Source organism: Cnephaeus nilssonii (assembly GCF_951640355.1).
Source record: "Cnephaeus nilssonii genome assembly, chromosome: 5".
Lineage (NCBI taxonomy): Eukaryota > Metazoa > Chordata > Mammalia > Chiroptera > Vespertilionidae > Cnephaeus > Cnephaeus nilssonii.
In genome coordinates this window covers 20,510,868-20,530,094 of record NC_137076.1, presented here as the reverse complement: position 1 = coordinate 20,530,094, position 19,227 = coordinate 20,510,868, and the positions used below count along the sequence as shown (strand labels likewise).

General features: G+C 44.2%; 1 pseudogene across 1 annotated transcript; it reads left to right on the top strand.

The window, feature by feature from the left end:
* The first annotated feature begins 4,924 nt into the window (after nucleotides 1–4,924).
* LOC307100380 (SKA complex subunit 1-like) lies at nucleotides 4,925–6,204 on the top strand (annotated as a pseudogene). The gene is made up of 2 exons: nucleotides 4,925–5,036; nucleotides 5,549–6,204. The product of its transcript is annotated as an SKA complex subunit 1-like (transcript).
* The last annotated feature ends 13,023 nt before the right edge of the window (nucleotides 6,205–19,227 follow it).

Sequence of the window (19,227 nt, the reverse complement as noted above, 5' to 3'; positions counted from 1 at the left end):
CCCCAGCACCTGTCCTCACCACCCTGCTGTCTGTGTCCATGGGTTATGCTTATAAGCATGCATACAAGTCCTTTGGTTGATCTTTCAACACCTCCTACCCCCCACACCCCACTCCCGCCTTCCCTATGAGGTTCAATGGTCTGTTCAATACTTCTATGTCTCTGGATTCATCAACAAAACAACAAGAGAGCCTACTGCATGGGAGAACATATTTGCCAATGTTACTAGTATATCCGACTAGTATATCTGATAAGGGTTTAATCTCCAAAATTTATAGGGAACTCATACAACTTAACAAAAGGAAGACAAACAATCAAATCAAAAAATGGGCAAAAGACCTGAATAGACCCCTTTCAAAAGAGGACATACAAAAGCCCAAGAGACATATAAAAATATGTTCAAAGCCACTAATCATCCAAGAGATGAAAATCAAAATGACAATGAGGTACCATCTCACACCTGTCAGAATGGCTATCAACAAATCAACAAACCGCCGAAACCGGTTTGGCTCAGTGGATAGAGCGTCGGCCTGCGGACTCAAGGGTCCCAGGTTCAATTCCGGTCAAGGGCATGTACCTTGGTTGCAGGCACATCCCCAGTAGGAGGTGTGCAAGAGGCAGCTGATCGATGTTTCTCTCTCATCGATGTTTCTAACTCTCTATCCCTCTCTCTTCCTCTCTGTAAAAAATCAATAAAATATATTTTTTTAAAAATCAACAAACGACAAGTGCTGACGAGGATGTGGAGAAAAAGGAACCCTGTGCACTGCTGGTGGGAATGCAGACTGGTGCAGCCACTGTGGAAAACAGTATGGAATTTCCTCAAAAAAATTAAAAAATGAAACCCCCATTATATTTTTTAATTGAATTTATTGGGGTGATGTTGGTTTGCAAAACCATACAGGCTTCAAGTGTTCAACTCAAGAAAACATCATCTGCACACTGCATTGTGAGCCCATCATCCCAAACAAAGTCTCTTCCATTTCCATTTCCCCCCTCTTTGCCCACCTCCCCCTAGCCTCCACCCCCCTTTCTTTCTGGATGTCACCACACTGTTGTCTGTGTCTATGTGTTATGCATATATGTTTTTGGCTAATCCCTTCATCTTTTTTCTGCCAGTCCCCCCACTCCCCTCTCCGCTGACAGCTATCAGTCTGTACCACGTATCCACGTCAGTATTTCTATTTTGTTCTTAAGTTTATTTTGTTCATTAGATTCCACATATAAGTGAGATCACACGGTATTTGTCTTTCTCTGATTGACTTATTTCACTTAGCATAATAATCTCCAGGTCCAAGGGTTCAAGAGAGTAGTGGGGTGCCGGAGGCTAAAGCAAACAATAGTTAGCATATTAATGCAAAAAGAAACATTGGGATACCAATGGACTTTGATATTCAGCAGGGCTGAAAATCAGCATAATATTACCCTGCTATGGGCTCAATGGTTCAAGGCAATTTCCTAACCTGATCATCTTTATACTGTTTACCAAACTTTACCTTTGATCTGCCTGTATGCATTGCTAAAGGGAAAATGTGTGTTCAAGTAAATAAAAAACAGACCAGGCAGGAGGTCGGTCTGCCTCTTCAAGAAAGAGATCTCCACCTGGCCCCCAATGCCTTCTAAATTCATATTTCTTGTATAGCATTTTCATTTGTGCATTGGCCTGCCTTCAGATCCTGAACCCTGCCGTGAAGGTCACAGCAGTGGGGTAGGTGGGTCTTTATTGCACCTCCTCTCAAATAAAAACTGGAAATAAAACTATATAGGGGAACATTTACTCTCAATTAGCAACTGAAGACTAGCTGAAGAAGAGACTTTTTTTAAAAAACCTTACATTTATTTATTTTTTTAATTCTTTTTTTTCTAATTTTTTATTTTTAATATATATTTTTATTGTTAATAGATTACAGATGTCTCCCATTTCCCCACCCCCTTTACCCCCTTCCTCCCAGCCTCTACCCCCCACCCCCACCCAGGTCTTCATCACTCTATTGCCTGTGTCCATGGGCTATGCATGTAAGTATATAAGTTCTTTGGTTTATCTCTTCTTGTCCTCCCATCCCCACATCGAGGTATGTCAGTCTGTTCCATGCCTCCATGCTTCAGGCCTTATTTTGTTCGTCAATTCATTTTGTTCATTAGATTCCACAAATAAGTAAGATGATGTGATATTTGTCTTTTTCAGACTGGCTTATTTCACTTAGCATAATAGTCTCCAGGTCCATCCATGCTGTCCCAAAGGGTAAGGGATCCCTGTTTTACAGCTGCATAGTATTCCATTGTGTAAATGTCCCACAGCTTTTTTATCCATTCATCTACTGCTGGGCACTTAGGCTGTTTCCAAATCTTAGCGATTGTAAATAACATAGCTTAGCTGGCCTAAGAAAATAGAGAACAAAGACCCAATTAAAGCCATTTGTGCCAGCTAAACCCAAGGACAAATGAAGTCAGAGGATCAAATAACAAAAACCCCATTAAAGCCAGACATACCTAAGATAAAAGTAAAACAGTAAATCAGACCAAAGAATAAACCAACACTCCCCTATACACTCATTTTAATGCATCAGCATATTACAAATGCACCTGGAAAGCTGATGAATAATCTACCAAGTCCTCCCCTAAGATTCTTGCCTGCAGGGGAAAAAAGAATAAAAAGCCCTCAGTACAAAGACTCAATGTGAGCTTGCCCTAGAGCACACCCATGCCCCTTCCCAGGCATGAACTTTTTATTTCTAAGGGTCCCCACGCGACTTGCAACCAGGGGAACATGTGGTAGCTCCACCCCTGATCCTGTCTCCAAGGCCCCCTTTATCTCTGACCTCTCAGTGAGCTAAAGCAGCCCCACTAGGCTCACTTCTTTCCTATAACATTTCCAGAGAGCCAAGAAAACAGCCTAGTCAGAGGAATGGCGGTGTAAGGGCGCATCTCAACTCTCCCCCTAGCATCTCAACAAAATAACCACCTACAATTCAATAAAGAAGGCCCTGCTTGACACAAATGCACGCCTGAGAGACCCGCACACTGGAACAACTAAGGTGGGCTCCTTGGAATAAGCGGAGAGACCAGAAGGGAGGCGTGCCAAACAGGGCTACAGCTCAGCAGCCTGTCTGCGCGGCTGGAAACTGGCAGCGGCAATTATGGGCATTTCCCTCCGCTGGTTGGGACGAACGGAGAGCTAACCTGGCAAGTGGCTAGCGGTTGGAGGTGCCACTGGAGTAGCGGCATTGTGCGGTCGTGCACGCCAGCAGTGAGTGTCTGAAGCTGAGGGCGTGTTGTGAATGGGGTCTAAATTGCAGGTCAGCAGACACCCGCCCTACAGAGCTGCTCTGCAAAGGAAGGAAATCGCAGAGCCCTGCCACTGATTGGACTCCCAAATCTCGCTTCCCATCGCTCTTGGAGTTGGCTCCAGGACTTGGCTCCAGGAGTGTATTATCTGTAGGCCAAGAGCTGTTGCAGTAGAAACACAATTTCCCTCTGTGACTGAACCTCAAGAGGGGTGCTTGGGCTGGACCTGCGGAGATCAGGAGTAGCCATTACTGTCAGGGAAAAACAAACCTCACCCCCAAGCAACAGAGGAGGATAAAAATCTTGCAATTCAGCGCCATCTACTGGAACAGAGTAGAAAGACCTCCTCAGAGATAAATGGGAAAACAAAGAACAGTGAACTCTGTGAACAACCACAAGGATGAACAGAAAGAAAAGGAAAAATCCCCAGAAAACAGGCTGGAACACATGGAATTATGCAAGTTGAATGACAGAGATTTCAAGGTTGCAGTTCTGAAAATACTCAATGAGATGCGAGAAAATGTTGACAGGCAATTCAGCGCACTCAGAAAACAAAGCAATGAACACAATGAGTATTTCTCCAAAGAAATTGAAATTTTAAAAAAGAATCAAGCAGAAATCCTGGAAATGAAGCAGGCAGTTAAATAAATTAAGAGTGAGCTGATGAGCATAGAAAATAGAACCAACCAGTTAGAGGAAAGAATTTGTGATATTGAAGATAGGAATCAAGAAATGATGCAGAGGGGAGAAGAGCGAGACCTGAGAATAAAGAAGTATGTAATAGCCCTATAAGACATCTTTGATTCCATGAAAAAAAAAATAACATCAGAATCACAGGCATAGCGGAGGAGGAAGAGAGAGAGTATGGAATGGAGAGTCTATTAAAACAAATAGTGGATGAGAACTTCCCAAATCTATGGAAAGAACTAGATCCTCAAATCCAAGAAACAAACAGAACACCTAGTTACCTCAATCCAAAGAGGCCCTTTCCAAGGCACTTGGTAATAAAGCTGTCAAAAATTAGTGACAAAGAAAAAAATCTTCAAAGCATCCAGGAAAAAGAAGGAAGTGACCTACAAAGGAAAACCTATCAGAATTTCACCTGACTTCTCAGCAGAAACTCTACAAGCCAGAAGAGAGTGGAACCAAATATTCAAATGTCTGAGAGAATTTACCAGCCATGCATATTATACCCAGCAAAATTATCCTTTAAATAACAACATTCCCAGACATACAGAACCTGGGGTATTTTATCACTAGAAAATCTCCATTGCAGGAAATACCTAAGGAAATTATTCTACCTAAAACAAAGAACATAAGATCATAACATTATCAGTAGGATTGCCAAAAAACTCGTAGCATAAATAGGGATAATTTGTGACAACAAAAACATACAAGGGGAAGAGGAACAGGTCTGAATAGGTAAAGGAAGATGAAGATCAGATGCACTCAAAAAGGGTAAAAACTATGGTATATATGCAACTTCACTTTTTATAAAACTAAGGGCAATCACACACAAAAATCCCCCAAACAAGAGAGCTTGAATGGCTCACCTCTAGGCCCCGAGTGGGCCCTTTGCTCCCGGAACCACGTGAAATGGAGGATCCTGACATCGGAAGCAGGCAGAAGAGGCTTAAAGGATGTCCTCTTCAGATCTGGACCAAATATGTTTTCATATTAATGAAAAGATTGGCAATATTTAAAAATCTCTGTCATTAAGAAACTGCAGTCAAGAACCTAACTCGAAGACTATCCTACATAATAAAAGCGTAATATGCAAATTGTCCCCTCAACGGGGAGTTCATCCAGGGGGCGGGGCTAGCTGGGGGAAGGGAGGGAGGCCCCAGTGATGGCAGGCGGCCAGGGGAATGGAGGGAGTACCTGGCTGGCAGCCAACAGCTGCTAGGGACCCTACCAGTGCACGAATTTTGTGCACTGGGCCTCTAGTCTACCTAATAAAAGAGTAACATGCTAATTAACCGTACCTTTGTGACACCCACCAGCCAATCAGGAGTGAGTATGCAAATTAATCCAACAAAGGTGTAGGGTTAATTTGCATACGCAGGTGCCAAGCATGGGGCAGGACGCTTGTGTCGTTGCCATGGAGACAACGCAGGTGTTCCGCACCACCCCAGCCTCTCCAGGCCTCTGGGCAGCATGGGAAGACAGAAAGGCAACTCCAGCCAGAGCAAAGGCAATGCCAGCAGCGAGGAGAATGAAGGCCCATTCTTGCACGAATCTTCATTTGTGCATCAGGCCACTAGTATTAAATAAAATAGGAGATGAGATCATGGTAATAAATGAACTTCTAAATAATTTGGAATTGGAAATTTAATTTCAAGAACAGACTGCCAATTCACTCAAGGAACTCTGTGCATCTCTTGAAGAAGATTATAAAGATGTGGAGCATCTCAAAGAAAATATTCCTCCCCATTTTCCTCAAGTAACAGTAACCCAGAACTCTGGTAATGTATCAGATCTTGACTCTGAAGAACCTGTCAAAGTTGAGGAACCTGGAGTCACAAAGAAGCCCTCTAAAGAGCAGAGGAATATTAAAGAAATGCCATTTATAACTTCTGAGGAGTTTAATGGCATTCCTGCGTACATGAAATTCCGCTTAACCTATTGTCAAATTCCTGATGCTATTAAAGAAATCAACAAGGCAGTAGTTAGTAAATATAAGATCCTACATCAACCAAAAAAGTCAATGAGTTCTGTGGCTAGAAATCTCTACCACAGATTCATTGATGAAGAAATAAAGGATACCAAAGGTCATTATTTTGTAGTGGAAGCTGACATAAAGTAGTTCACAGCTTTGAAAGTTGACAAGAAGTTTCATGTTATACTGAATATCTTATGACACTGCCAGAGGCTGTCAGAGGTCCAAGGGGGAGGTCTCACCCGATACATTATAATCTGAGGCCCTTTGAGCTTTTGAACAAGCCAACAGTAGGGTATAGAGGCTATTCCTATAGTGTCCTTATATGTAATTTTTTAAAATATATAATTTGCCGAAACCGGTTTGGCTGAGTGGATAGAGCGTCGGCCTGCGGACTGAAGGGTCCCGGGTTCGATTCCGGTCAAGGGCATGTACCTTGGTTGCAGGCACATCCCCAGTAGGGGGTGTGTAGGAGGCAGCTGATCGATGTTTCTCTCTCATCAATGTTTCTAGCTCTCTGACCCTCTCCCTTCCTCTCTGTAAAAAATCAATAAAATATATTTTAAAAAAATTTTTTAAGTATATAATTTATCTTTCCTTATTTCTTATACAAATAAAACTTCTTTAAAATAAAGCATATAGGAAAATGGAAGATATCTGTAATACTATCAACAATAAAAACTATATTATAAATAAATAAATAAATAAATAAATAAATAAATAAATAAAGCAAAGCATATTTTAAAACAAGACATATAGCTTTAAAAAGGGGGGGGGGAGAAACCAAGATGGCGGCATAGGTTAAACACCTAACCTACAGCCGGGCACAACAATTTCAAAAACACAACTAAAAATCAAAACGGACATCATCCAGAACCACAGGAAAGCTGGCTGACTGAAATGCGCACAATTAGAAGGAAAAAGAAAACCACAAGGAAAATCAGGGAAGCCGTAAAAGCTTGAGGTATGGAGACACGGGCGGAGACACGAGCCCGCGCGCGTGCGGGGAAGACGGAGCCGGAGAGGAAGGGGCGGCTGACGGCCTGGCTGGCGTTCTCTGGCGGGAAGGAGATAAAAGCGCCAGATTGTGCTGAACCCCAGCTCCAACTGCACTGAACCCCATTTCCCGGCGAAACCCTGGGAAGCCGGGCTCATGCTGGGGGAGTCTGGGCTGTGGGACAGAGACACAGAGGAGCTGCGCCAGAGCCGCACACGGGAATGTGCGCAGAGGAGGGACTGTTGCCTGTGCCGCTGGATTGCCCTAGCGGGAGGGAGACAAGGGCTCCGGACTGTGCTGAACCCCCAGTTCCAACTGCACTGAACCCCAGTTCCGGGAAAGACCCGGGGAAGCCAGGCTCATACTGGGGAAAGCTGGGCTGTGGGGCAGAGGTGCAGAGAGGCGGCGAAGAGCAGAGCACCGGAGGCGCGCAGGGGATTGTGCGCGGAGGATGGGCTGCTGACTGTGCCGCTGAGTCGCCCTGGAGGGAAGGAGACAAAAGCGCCAGACTGCGGTGAGCCCCAATTCTGACTACACGGAAACCCAGTTCTGGGCGAGAATCTGGGAATCCAGATTCATTGGGGGAGAGACTAGACTGTTTGGCAGTGCGCGAAACTCCAGGGCGCTTTTCTCTCAGAGGTGTTTGCTGGGAGTACGGAGGGACACTGAGACACAGGAACCTCATAGGGCGGGGCTGACGGGAAGCCAAGGCGGTAGGCTCCGCCCTGTAACTCCGCCCCATCCAAGCTGAACACAGAGGCTTTTACAATTTTGCAAGTCTAGTTGAATGGGGCTGTCTCCCGGCATAGACACAGCTGATCCTCACAGCCAATTGGACTGGAGGTCACATCCTCCCAGTGTACCAACAGCAATCAAGGCTTAACAACACCAAGACTTTGCACTCAGCCCACAAAGGGGGGTATCAAGAGCGACCACCTAGGGAGATTGGGGAAGCTGAGCGATAGGGAGGCAGCCAAAAGGGGAAGACACCGAAACAGGTCACGAATATAAGTGATGCTGTAATTCATGCTGAGGGGCCACAGGCAGTAGCTGACCTACACTCCATTGGAGACCCAGAAACGAAGGCATCTAGTGGTCGGTGTGAGATGACACCAGATTTCAACCACTACCATAAGGGACACATTCAAGAGGCAGACGCAGTGAGCGCCAAAGCCTTGCTGCACCAAGACCCGGCAAATAAACGTGTCTCCCGCACAGCAACTCTTCCTTTATAGACACAGAGGGTCCGCACGACCAATTGGCCTGGAGGACAATTCCTCCCAGTGACACCAACAACAATCAAGACTTAACTATACAAACAAGGACCAAGATGGAGGCATAGGGCAGAAGCCTGATTGCTGCCTACCACAACAATTTTGAGACTACGACGGGAGAGCAGAGCAGACACCATCCAGAACCACCGGAGGGCTGACTGAGCAGATGCTCTACAACTAGAATAAAAGAGAGGGGTACGCGGGATGAAGCTGATGCCGGTGACCCAAAGACCACACTTTAAAAACTACGGCTCAGGCGACACAATGGCGGCCTGGATCGTGCTCGGCGCAGTTCCCCCAGCGGTCTCCGGCTGAGGGGAAGGCTTCACTTGCTGCCGAGCACGGACAGACGAGCCCCTGGGAGACATGGGGTGGGAGACTACGCGCTTGCTGACCTCCGAGTCCTTCAAGAATCTCAACGCCTCGGAAGCGGCCAGGTGCGCATGCTCGGCGACCGGCCACCGCTGCAGACCCAAGGGCCGACGCAGCCACCCCGGACCAGCCCGCCGTCGCGCACCGGGCACACCGTAGCTTCGCCGAGCCCGCCGCCCAACGAGTTCTGCGGTGGCTGCCCTGGAACTCTGAGAAAATGGCCGAAGGAATTGCTGAGAGGGAATTGACCAACAGGAATTGGGATCAAGAAGATGAAACCCCGCTGGGTCCCGGAACTGGGTGAAGCCGCGCGCCTCTGGGTCCGGGTGAGGCTGGAAACTGGGTCAGGGTGAGGCTGGGCCCCGGGTCCGGGTGAGGCCATGTGCCCCTGGGTCAGGGCAAGGCCATGCGCCCCTGGGTCCGGGTGAGGCTGAATCCTGGGTCTGGGCGAGGCCGTGCACCACTGGATCCGGGTGAGGCTGAATCCTGGGTCCGGGCGAGGCCGTGGGCCCCTGGATCCGGGTGAGCCTGGGTCCCGGGTCCGGGCGAGGCCCTGGGCCCCTGGATCCGGGTGAGCCTGGGTCCCGGGTCCGGGCGAGGCCCTGGGCCCCTGGATCCGGGTGAGCCTGGGTCCCGGGTCCGGGCGAGGCCCTGGGCCCCTGGATCCGGGTGAGCCTGGGTCCCGGGTCCGGGCGAGGCCCTGGGCCCCTGGATCCGGGTGAGCCTGGGTCCCGGGTCCGGGCGAGGCCCTGGGCCCCTGGATCCGGGTGAGCCTGGGTCCCGGGTCCGGGCGAGGCCCTGGGCCCCTGGATCCGGGTGAGCCTGGGTCCCGGGTCCGGGCGAGGCCCTGGGCCCCTGGATCCGGGTGAGCCTGGGTCCCGGGTCCGGGCGAGGCCCTGGGCCCCTGGATCCGGGTGAGCCTGGGTCCCGGGTCCGGGCGAGGCCCTGGGCCCCTGGATCCGGGTGAGCCTGGGTCCCGGGTCCGGGCGAGGCCCTGGGCCCCTGGATCCGGGTGAGCCTGGGTCCCGGGTCCGGGCGAGGCCCTGGGCCCCTGGATCCGGGTGAGCCTGGGTCCCGGGTCCGGGCGAGGCCCTGGGCCCCTGGATCCGGGTGAGCCTGGGTCCCGGGTCCGGGCGAGGCCCTGGGCCCCTGGATCCGGGTGAGCCTGGGTCCCGGGTCCGGGCGAGGCCCTGGGCCCCTGGATCCGGGTGAGCCTGGGTCCCGGGTCCGGGCGAGGCCCTGGGCCCCTGGATCCGGGTGAGCCTGGGTCCCGGGTCCGGGCGAGGCCCTGGGCCCCTGGATCCGGGTGAGCCTGGGTCCCGGGTCCGGGCGAGGCCCTGGGCCCCTGGATCCGGGTGAGCCTGGGTCCCGGGTCCGGGCGAGGCCCTGGGCCCCTGGATCCGGGTGAGCCTGGGTCCCGGGTCCGGGCGAGGCCCTGGGCCCCTGGATCCGGGTGAGCCTGGGTCCCGGGTCCGGGCGAGGCCCTGGGCCCCTGGATCCGGGTGAGCCTGGGTCCCGGGTCCGGGCGAGGCCCTGGGCCCCTGGATCCGGGTGAGCCTGGGTCCCGGGTCCGGGCGAGGCCCTGGGCCCCTGGATCCGGGTGAGCCTGGGCCCCGGGTCCGGGCGAGGCCGTGGGCCCCTGGATCCGGGTGAGCCTGGCCCCGGGTCCGGGTGAGGCCGTGGGCCCCTGGATCCGGGTGAGACTGGCCCCGGGTCCGGGTGAGGCCGTGGGCCCCTGGATCCGGGTGAGACTGGGTCCCTGGTCCGGGTGAGGCCGTGGGCCCCTGGATCCGGGTGAGGCCACGCGACCCTGGGTCTGGGAGAGGCCACGCGCCCCTGGGTCCGGGTGAGGCCATGCGCCCCTGGGTCCGGATGAAGCTGAATCCTGGGTCTGGGCGAGGCTGTGTGCCCCTAGATCCGAGTGAGACTGGATCCCGGGTCCGGGTGAGGCCGTGGGCCCCTGGATCCGGGTGAAGCCGTGCCCCTGGATCCGGCCGAGACCAAACCAGAGGGAGTCGGACCTGCATTACCACCATTTGTCCACCATCCAGAGCTGAGGGGTCAGTGCCGACATGTACTCATAAGGAACTGGTGGACATTGATATTGGGTCTCAAAAGAACTGTTGGACCAGAAGGAAACTCACTACAGACTGATTCGTTTGCCTGTCAGCATAACTATTATTGCTCGTCGCACATTCAATTCTTATAAGTATATCTCTAGTGACACATGATTTCGCTCATCTAGGGGAAATGATGAACAACATAGACTGATGAACAAGAACAGAACCAGAAACAAGGAGGCATCGATCGGACTATCGGGCCTCAGAGGGAGGATAGGGGAGGGTGGGGGGAGGGGGGAGAGATCAACCAAAGGTCTTGTGTGCATGCATATGAGCCTAACCAATGCTTAAGTTCAACAGAGGGTTGGGGCATCCATGGGGAGGGGGGTGGGATGGGAATGGGGGGATGAGGACAAATATATGACACCTTAATCAATAAAGAAATTTAAAAAAAATAAAATAAAATAAAATAAAATAAAAAAAAAAAAAAAAAAAAGGGGGGGGGGGGTGTATGGAATACCACCAAACAAAAACAACAGATAGAAGCATAAAGGAAAAGAACCAATGGAAGCACAGAGTTACCAGAAAACAAAAGATAAAATAGCTATAGGAAATCCTCATACATCAATAATTACCCTAAATGTAAATGGTCTAAATTCACCAGTAAAGAGGCACAGAGTAGCAGAGTGGATCAAAAAACAAAACCCAACCATATGTTTCCTACAAGAGACTCACCTAAGAGCAGAGACAAAGGTAGATTCAAAGTAAAAGGGTGGAAAATAATTCTCTAAGCAAAAAACATTTATAAAAAAGCAGGTGTAGCCATACTTATATCTGATAAAATAAACCTCAAGGGAACAAGAGACAAAGATGGACACTTTACAATGATAAAAGGAACACTACATCAAGAAAACATAACACTTCTTAATATTTATGCACCCAACCAGGGAGCACCAAAATATATTAAACAGCTACTCACAGAACTAAAGGTACAAACAGATCAAAACACAATTATAGTTGGAGACCTTAATACTCCATTGACAGCTCTAGACAGATCAACCAAATAAAAAATCAATAAAGAAATATAGGCCTTAAATGAAACACTAGACCAAATAGATACCATCAACATTTACAGAACATTTCATCCCAGAACATCAGATTATGCATTCTTCTCCAGTGCACATGGAACATTCTCAAGGATAGACCATATATTGGGTCACAGAACAAGCATCAACAAATTCAAAAAGATTGAAATTGTTCCAAGCATATTTTCTGACCACAATGCCTTGAGATTAGAAAGCAACAGCAAAAAGGAGGTTAAAAAAAAAACCTACAAATACATGGAGATTAAACAGCATACTACTAAAAAATGACTGGGTCAAAGAAGAAATAAAAGATGAGATCAAAAGAAACATAGAGACAAATGAGAATGATAACACACCATATCAAAACCTCTGGGATGCAGCGAAAGCTGTAATAAGAGGGAAGTTTATATCACTACAGGCCTATCTCAAGAAACAAGAGAAGTTCCAAGTAAAGAACCTAAATATCACACCTTAAAAGACTAGAGAAAGAAGAACAAAAGCAACCCAAAATTAGCAGAAGAAAGGAAATAATAAAAATTAGAGCAGAATTAAATGAAATAGAGAACAAAAAGACTATACAAAAAAAATAAAAAAAAAAGAGCTGGTTCTTTGTAAAGATTAATAAAATTGACAAACCCCTAGCTAGGCTCACAAGGAAAAATGGGGGAAGACCCATATAAACAAAACCAGAAATGAGAGAGGAGAAATCACCACAGACATCACAGATATACAAAGGATCATACTAGAATATTATGAAAGCCTTTTTGCCACCAAATTCAATAACCTAAAAGAAACTGATAAATTCCTAGAAATATATAACCTTCCTAGACTAAATCATGAAGAACTGGAAAATCTAAATAGACCCATCAGCAGTCAGGAAATTGAAACAACCATCAAAAACCTCCCAAAAAAACAAAAGTCCAGGACCAGATGGTTTCACCAGTGAATTCTACCAAACGTACAAGGAAGAATTAAAACCTATTCTTTTCAAACTCTTTCAAAAAATTGAATAAGAGGCAATACTTCTTAACACATTCTATGAAGCCAATATAACCCTGATACCAAAACCTAGCAAAGATAACACAAAAAAAAGAAAACTACAAACCAATATCCCTGATGAATATAGACACAAAAATCCTAAACAAAATACTAACTAATTGAATACAATAGTACATCCAAAAAGTAATACATCACGATCAAGTGGGATTCATTCCAGGGGTACAAGGATGATTCAATATCCGCAAATCAATCAACATAATACATCACATTAACAAAAGAAAGGATAAAAATCATATGATCTTGTCAACAGATGCAGAAAAAAGCATTTGATAGGATACAACATCAATTTATGATTTAAATGCTCAATAAAATAGGAATAGAAGGAAAGTACCTCAACATAATAAAGGCCATATATAATAAACCCTCAGCCAATATTATATTCAATGGTGAAAAACTGAAAGCTTTTCCCCTAAGATCAGGAAAAAGACAAGGATGTCCATTCTTATTCAACATAGTACTGGAAGTTCTAGCCAGAGCAATAAGGCAAGAGAAAGAAATAAAAGGCATCCAAATAGGGAAGGAAGAAGTCAAACTGTCACTTTTTGTGGATGACATGATGCTGTATATAGAAAACCCTAAAGACTCTACCAAAAAACTACTGGAAACAATAAATAATTACAGTCAAGTTGTAGGATACAAAATCAATGTGCAAAAATCCATGGCCTTCCTGTATACTAGCAACAAAACTTCAGAAAAAGAAATGGAGAAAACAATTCCTTTTGCAATAGCAACCAAAAGAATTAAATACCTAGGAATAAACTTAACAAAGAATGTGAGAGACCTACATACTGAAAATTACAAAACATTATTAAAAGAGATTGAAAAAGACACAAAGAAATGGGAAAATATCCCATATTCATGGGTTGGAAGAATCAACATAGTTAAAATGGCCATTTTACCCAAAGCAATATACAGATTTAATGCAATCCCCATAAAAATCCCAATGTCATTTTTTTAAAAAATAGAATGAGAAATCATTAGATATGTATGGAAGCACAAAAGACCCAGAATAGCCAAAACAATCCTGAAAAAAAAAATAACAAGGCTGGAGGTATCACGCTACCTGATTTCAAAATATACTGCAGAGCTACAATACTCAAAACAGCATGGTATTGGCAGAGAAACAGTTACACAGATCAATGGAACAGAATAGAGAGCCCAGCTATAAAACCACACATATATGGACAGATAATTTTTGACAAAGGAGCCAGAAATGCATATTGGAGTAAAGATAATCTCTTCAATAAATGGTGCTGGAAAACTGGAAAGCCACATGAAAAAGGGATGAAACTGGATTGCAGTCTGTCCCCATGTACAAAAATTAATTCAAAATGGATCAAAGACTAAGACCCAAAACTATGAGTCACACAGAGAACAATATAGTACCAAACTTATGGACGTGGGTGGTAGAGAACATTTTATGGATTTGACCCCCAAAGGCTAGGGAGGTAAAGGCAAAAATAAATGAATGGGATTATATCAAACTGAAGAGTTTTTGTACAGCAAAAGAAACGGACAACAAAACAAACAGGCAGCCAAACAGATGGGAGATAATATTTGCATACAGTAGCTCTGACAAAGGTTTAATTTCCAAAATATATAAAGAACTCATGCTGAAACCGGTTTGGCTCAGTGGATAGAGAGTCGGCCTGCGGACTGAGGGGTCCTGGGTTCGATTCCGGTCAAGGGCGTGTACCTTGGTTGCGGGTACATCCCCAGTGGGGGGGTGCTGGAGGCAGTTGAATGATGTTTCTAGCTCTCTATCACTCTCCCTTCCCCTCTGTAAAATATCAATAAAATATATTTTTTTAAAAATAAAAAAGAACTCATAAAACTCAACACCAAACAAATAAGCAATCCAATCAAAAACTGGGCAGAGGACCTGAAAATACACCTCTCCCAAGAAGACATACAAATAGCCAATAGACATTAGTATATGAAAACATGTTCAACCTCACTGGCAATTAGGGAAATGCAAATTAAAACTACAATGAGACATCACCTTACACCAGTTAGAGTGGCCATTATCAACAAGACAAGCAACAACAAGTGTTGGAGAGATTGTGGGAAAAAGGGAACCCTCACTCACTGCTGGTGGGAATGTAGACTGGTACAACCACTATGGAAAGCGGCCTGGCAATTCCTAAAAAATTAAAAATAGAGCTACCATGTGACCCAACAACCCCACTCCTGGGCATGCACCCAAAAAACTCAAAATCATTTATATGCAAAGATATATGCACCCCTATGTTCATTGCAGCATTATTCATGGTGGCCAAGACTTGGAAACAGCCAAAGCACCCTGCGATAGAGGACTGGATAAAGAAGATGTGGTATATACACAATGGAGTACTACACGGCCATAAAAAAGGATGAAATAGCGTCATTTACAACAACATGGATGGGCCTTGAGAACATTATGCTAGGTGAATAAGTCAGACAGAAAAAGCTAAGAACTATATGATTTCACTCATACGTGGAATATAAAACTGAAACTTATGAACACAATCAGCAGTGTGATGGTTGCCAGAGGGAAGGGGTGGGGGAAGAAAGGGGTCCTAATATGAGGTGACAGGAAAATATTTGACTTTGGGTGGTGGACACATGGTCCTATATACAGATTTTGTAACTTAGTCATCCACACATGAAACCTATATGTTCATGTTGACTAATGTCATCCCAATAAAATTTAATTTAAAAAATAAATAAATAAATAAAACAGCCTAAGATGATCTCAAAAAATCATGCACCACCTAGGCTCTCCCCTGTTGTTTCTTCTACCCGTGTTTCTTCCTTTGTTTCACTGTCCCCAGCGTTAATAAACATACTCTCAAGTCCGCCTGGACTCAGGTTGTGAAATCTTTCCTACAGGAAGTCAAGGACCCGCACACTACAGGCCAGCCTGAGGCAAACCCACGCCAGTAACAAAGGGATGGGATAAATGTAGCTGGCCTCTAAAATGGCCCCAAGGGTACAAAACTAGAAGAAAAGAAGTTCTGTTTTATTTTTGTTCCTTCACTCATGGGAACCAAATTGCTCAGAGAATAGAGTAACCATGGAACAATTAATTTAATGAAGATTTGTGAGAAGTCAATCCCTAAAGCCCCAGAAGCAGTACCTATGTCCCTTACTTCTCTCACCTACAGACCAACTATTCCAGGAAGGAGGGAGTCCAACTGTGCTTTTCAGAGCACAGACGCCTGATGCCCCCTCCCTGCCCTTCCTTGGAGCTGGGTTAAATATCCATCACCTAGGGAAGGAAGGACCAAGGAAACTAGTGGTTCGGCAATACCATCAGATATCTGCTGTGGCAAACAGGTATGGAGGCAGGCAGAGCTCTCAAAGGATGAACTTTGATGGTACCAATGGGGATAGCACAATAGTGAGAATCCATTTACTTAAAACATCCTACACAGTACAATTCCTGTGTCTCTCTCCATTTCTCTTTCTCTCAGCTTCCTTTTCTCCCTCTTCTGGGACTCAATTCTAAGGATCTCTGACCTTCCTAAAGGAAATTGACTTTCTCTCTGCCCCCAACATCTGTCAAGAGTTTCATACCCAGCCATCTTAGCCATTTATTCAGGAGCCACTACAAGTTCCTCTATCAAAGATTCACCCATATTCTTCTATCTATAAAACTGTATTCAGTCATTTACTCACTCATTCATTCAAACAAGAAACATTCTCTGGAATTCTGCCTAGTGAGGACTTATAAGTTTATTCATACTTCTTGTGATCTCAAGTTAACTAATGTTTCTGTGTCTTAGTTTTCACATTTGTAAAATGAGAATACTGATAGTATCCTCTTCATAAGGATAATATGAGAACTAAATTTAAAAAGATAAACAATGGGAAGGTTTTTGTGACTATCACCTCGTGAACACCTATACATTTTAATTGTCACCATTGTATTATTGTAAGCAAATATTCATTGTTAAATAAAAAAATAGTGATGATGATAAAATAAGGCAAGGCATATAAAATATAGCACAAGTGCTCAACACATGGAGAGCCTCAAGAAACTTTAGCTAATTTAGTAAATTTATCACTCTCATTTTTGTGTATTTGCAAGTTTCCAGTCCCTGTTCCAAGACATTTAAATTGTTGTTAATATGTGAAATAATTGTAATCTATTTTCTAAGAGATTTCCCTAGACATGTAAGCACTGCTGGAGTTTTTTTCCCTTGAACCCACTTTTTGTTAATTTTTATTTTTGAATAATTTTAGATTTATAGAAAACTTACAAAGACAGTACAGTGAGTTCCCATAATGATGAAATGTTTTGGAACTAGATGGAAACAATGGTTGCAAAACATTCTGAAAATACTTTATGTCACTGAATGCCACTTTAAAATGGCTACTGGTGCCCTGGCCACGTGGCTCCGTTGGCTGGATCTTTGACCCATACAGCAAAAGGTTGTCAGTTCAATTCTCTATCAGGCCACATACCTAGTTTGTAGTTCAATTCCCTGGTCGGGGTGTGTCTGAGAGGCAACTGATTGATGTTTCTTTCTCTCTCTCTTTCTCTCTATCTCTCTCTCTTTCTCTCTCTCTCCCTCTCTCTCTCTCTCTCTCATCAACAACAACAAAAATATCCTTGAGTGATTATTTTAAAATAAATATAAAAATAAGTGGCTACTGGTTTACATATTTGTTTTGTGGTAACTGCCTTACTAAAACTATACACAGCTAAAAGAGGTTTTCAGCTACCAATTCATTATCTCCAGCCCATGCATCATCTTCAAACAATGAAGAGTTGCCTTTTCAATACTTAGGACTCTTATATCTTTTTCTCCTTGCATTGCATTGGTTGAAACTTCCCAAGAGTTAATAAATAACATTAATGATGGCAGACTTTCTTTTCTTCTTTAATACTTAAAGGAGAATTCTTCTATTGTTCCTGCCAGAAGATCCCATCAGGCATTTTTGGTGGTAAGGTGGTGAGTTTTAATGTGTATTTAATTCCTTCCTGCATTGTTGATCTTTTATCCTACATCCTGAATCAACTTTGGAGACTCATATTTTCTTAAAAAGCAAATTCATAATATTACTTACCCAGTGAATTTAAGCATTTTCTTACCTCTGTGTTCATTTTTCTCATTCCTAATTTTAGGCATTTCTGTTCTTTCTCTCTTTTTGTCTTTTTTTTATTAGACTCCTGTCTAATTTTGTCTGTTTGTTTGCTTTTGCCAAGAATTAGCTATACATTTTATTTTTCAGTTCTAAAATTTTTCCTCTTTTTAATGCATTAACTCTGCTTTTACCTTAATTTTCTGCTATACCTAGGTTTGTTTTCTTAACATCTTCACATTTTATTAAGTGTTTGTTTCTTGAAGATAGACTGCATGTGTGTTCATTTGTACTTTTGAATGAAGTAGTAGAAGAAAGTAAGTCTAAAAATCAAGATTCGTGTTACCACTCAAAGATTATTCTTGTCCTTTTTTGGTGTATCTTGCTTTAGATCAGTTTTTCTTGATGCTGTGCAAATATGTGTTTAAATATAAAAGACATGTATGCTGTTTTGATTTCTCCAGTCCAGGAACGTAGACAAAGTATCCTTTTATAGCAGTGTCTTAGTATTATTTCTCTTTCCACATGATGAATTTTGCATTTTTCTTTCTTTTTTAAAAGGATTCTTAATTCCCTCAGTGAAAAAGGTGTCTACTTTAATTTCACCCTTGTAAATTTAGAGTAAGAATAAAAATTTTCTCAAATATTTAATTACCCTTTTGTTGTTGTTGTTAATCCCCACCAGGGGATATTTTTCCCATTGATTTTTTTAGAGAATGGAAGGGAGGGGGAGAGACAGAGAGAGAGAAACATCAATGTGAGAGAGACACATCGATTGGTTGCCTCCCGGGGCTCGACACTGAGCCTGCAACCGAGGTACATGCCCTTGACCTGAGACCCTTCGGTCTGCAAGCCAAAGCTCTAACCACTGAACAAACCAGCTAGGTCACCCTTATGTTTCATTTTATGAATCATTAACAATGCATGCCTTTTTCCTAGTTAACACATTAATCTTTTTATAATTTATGATAAAGGCTTTTTTAAAGATATTAAAATTTATCAACCAAATAGGGTATTTTTGCATTCTAATTTTCTGGAAGGCACATTTTCTCATTCAGAATTTTTCCATTTATGACCCAATTATTGATTTTTTTTCCTTTTATTTATACCAAAGTCTTTATAGTCAGAGAGAACTTCTACTTTCAAAGAGTACATATATTCATGTATAAATTTATATTACCTATATATTTATCTATTTTCTTCTAATAGTCTCTTGCTCCACACTTAACATTTGAAATTTGTTTGGGAACATGAAGACAGGATTTAACATTGTTTTTTTTTCTAAGTAGTTACTCTCTAAACAATTATCTGTACCTTTAAGGGACTTTTAAGGTATCCCGGGATAAAAATTGCAAGTTGGTGCTGGA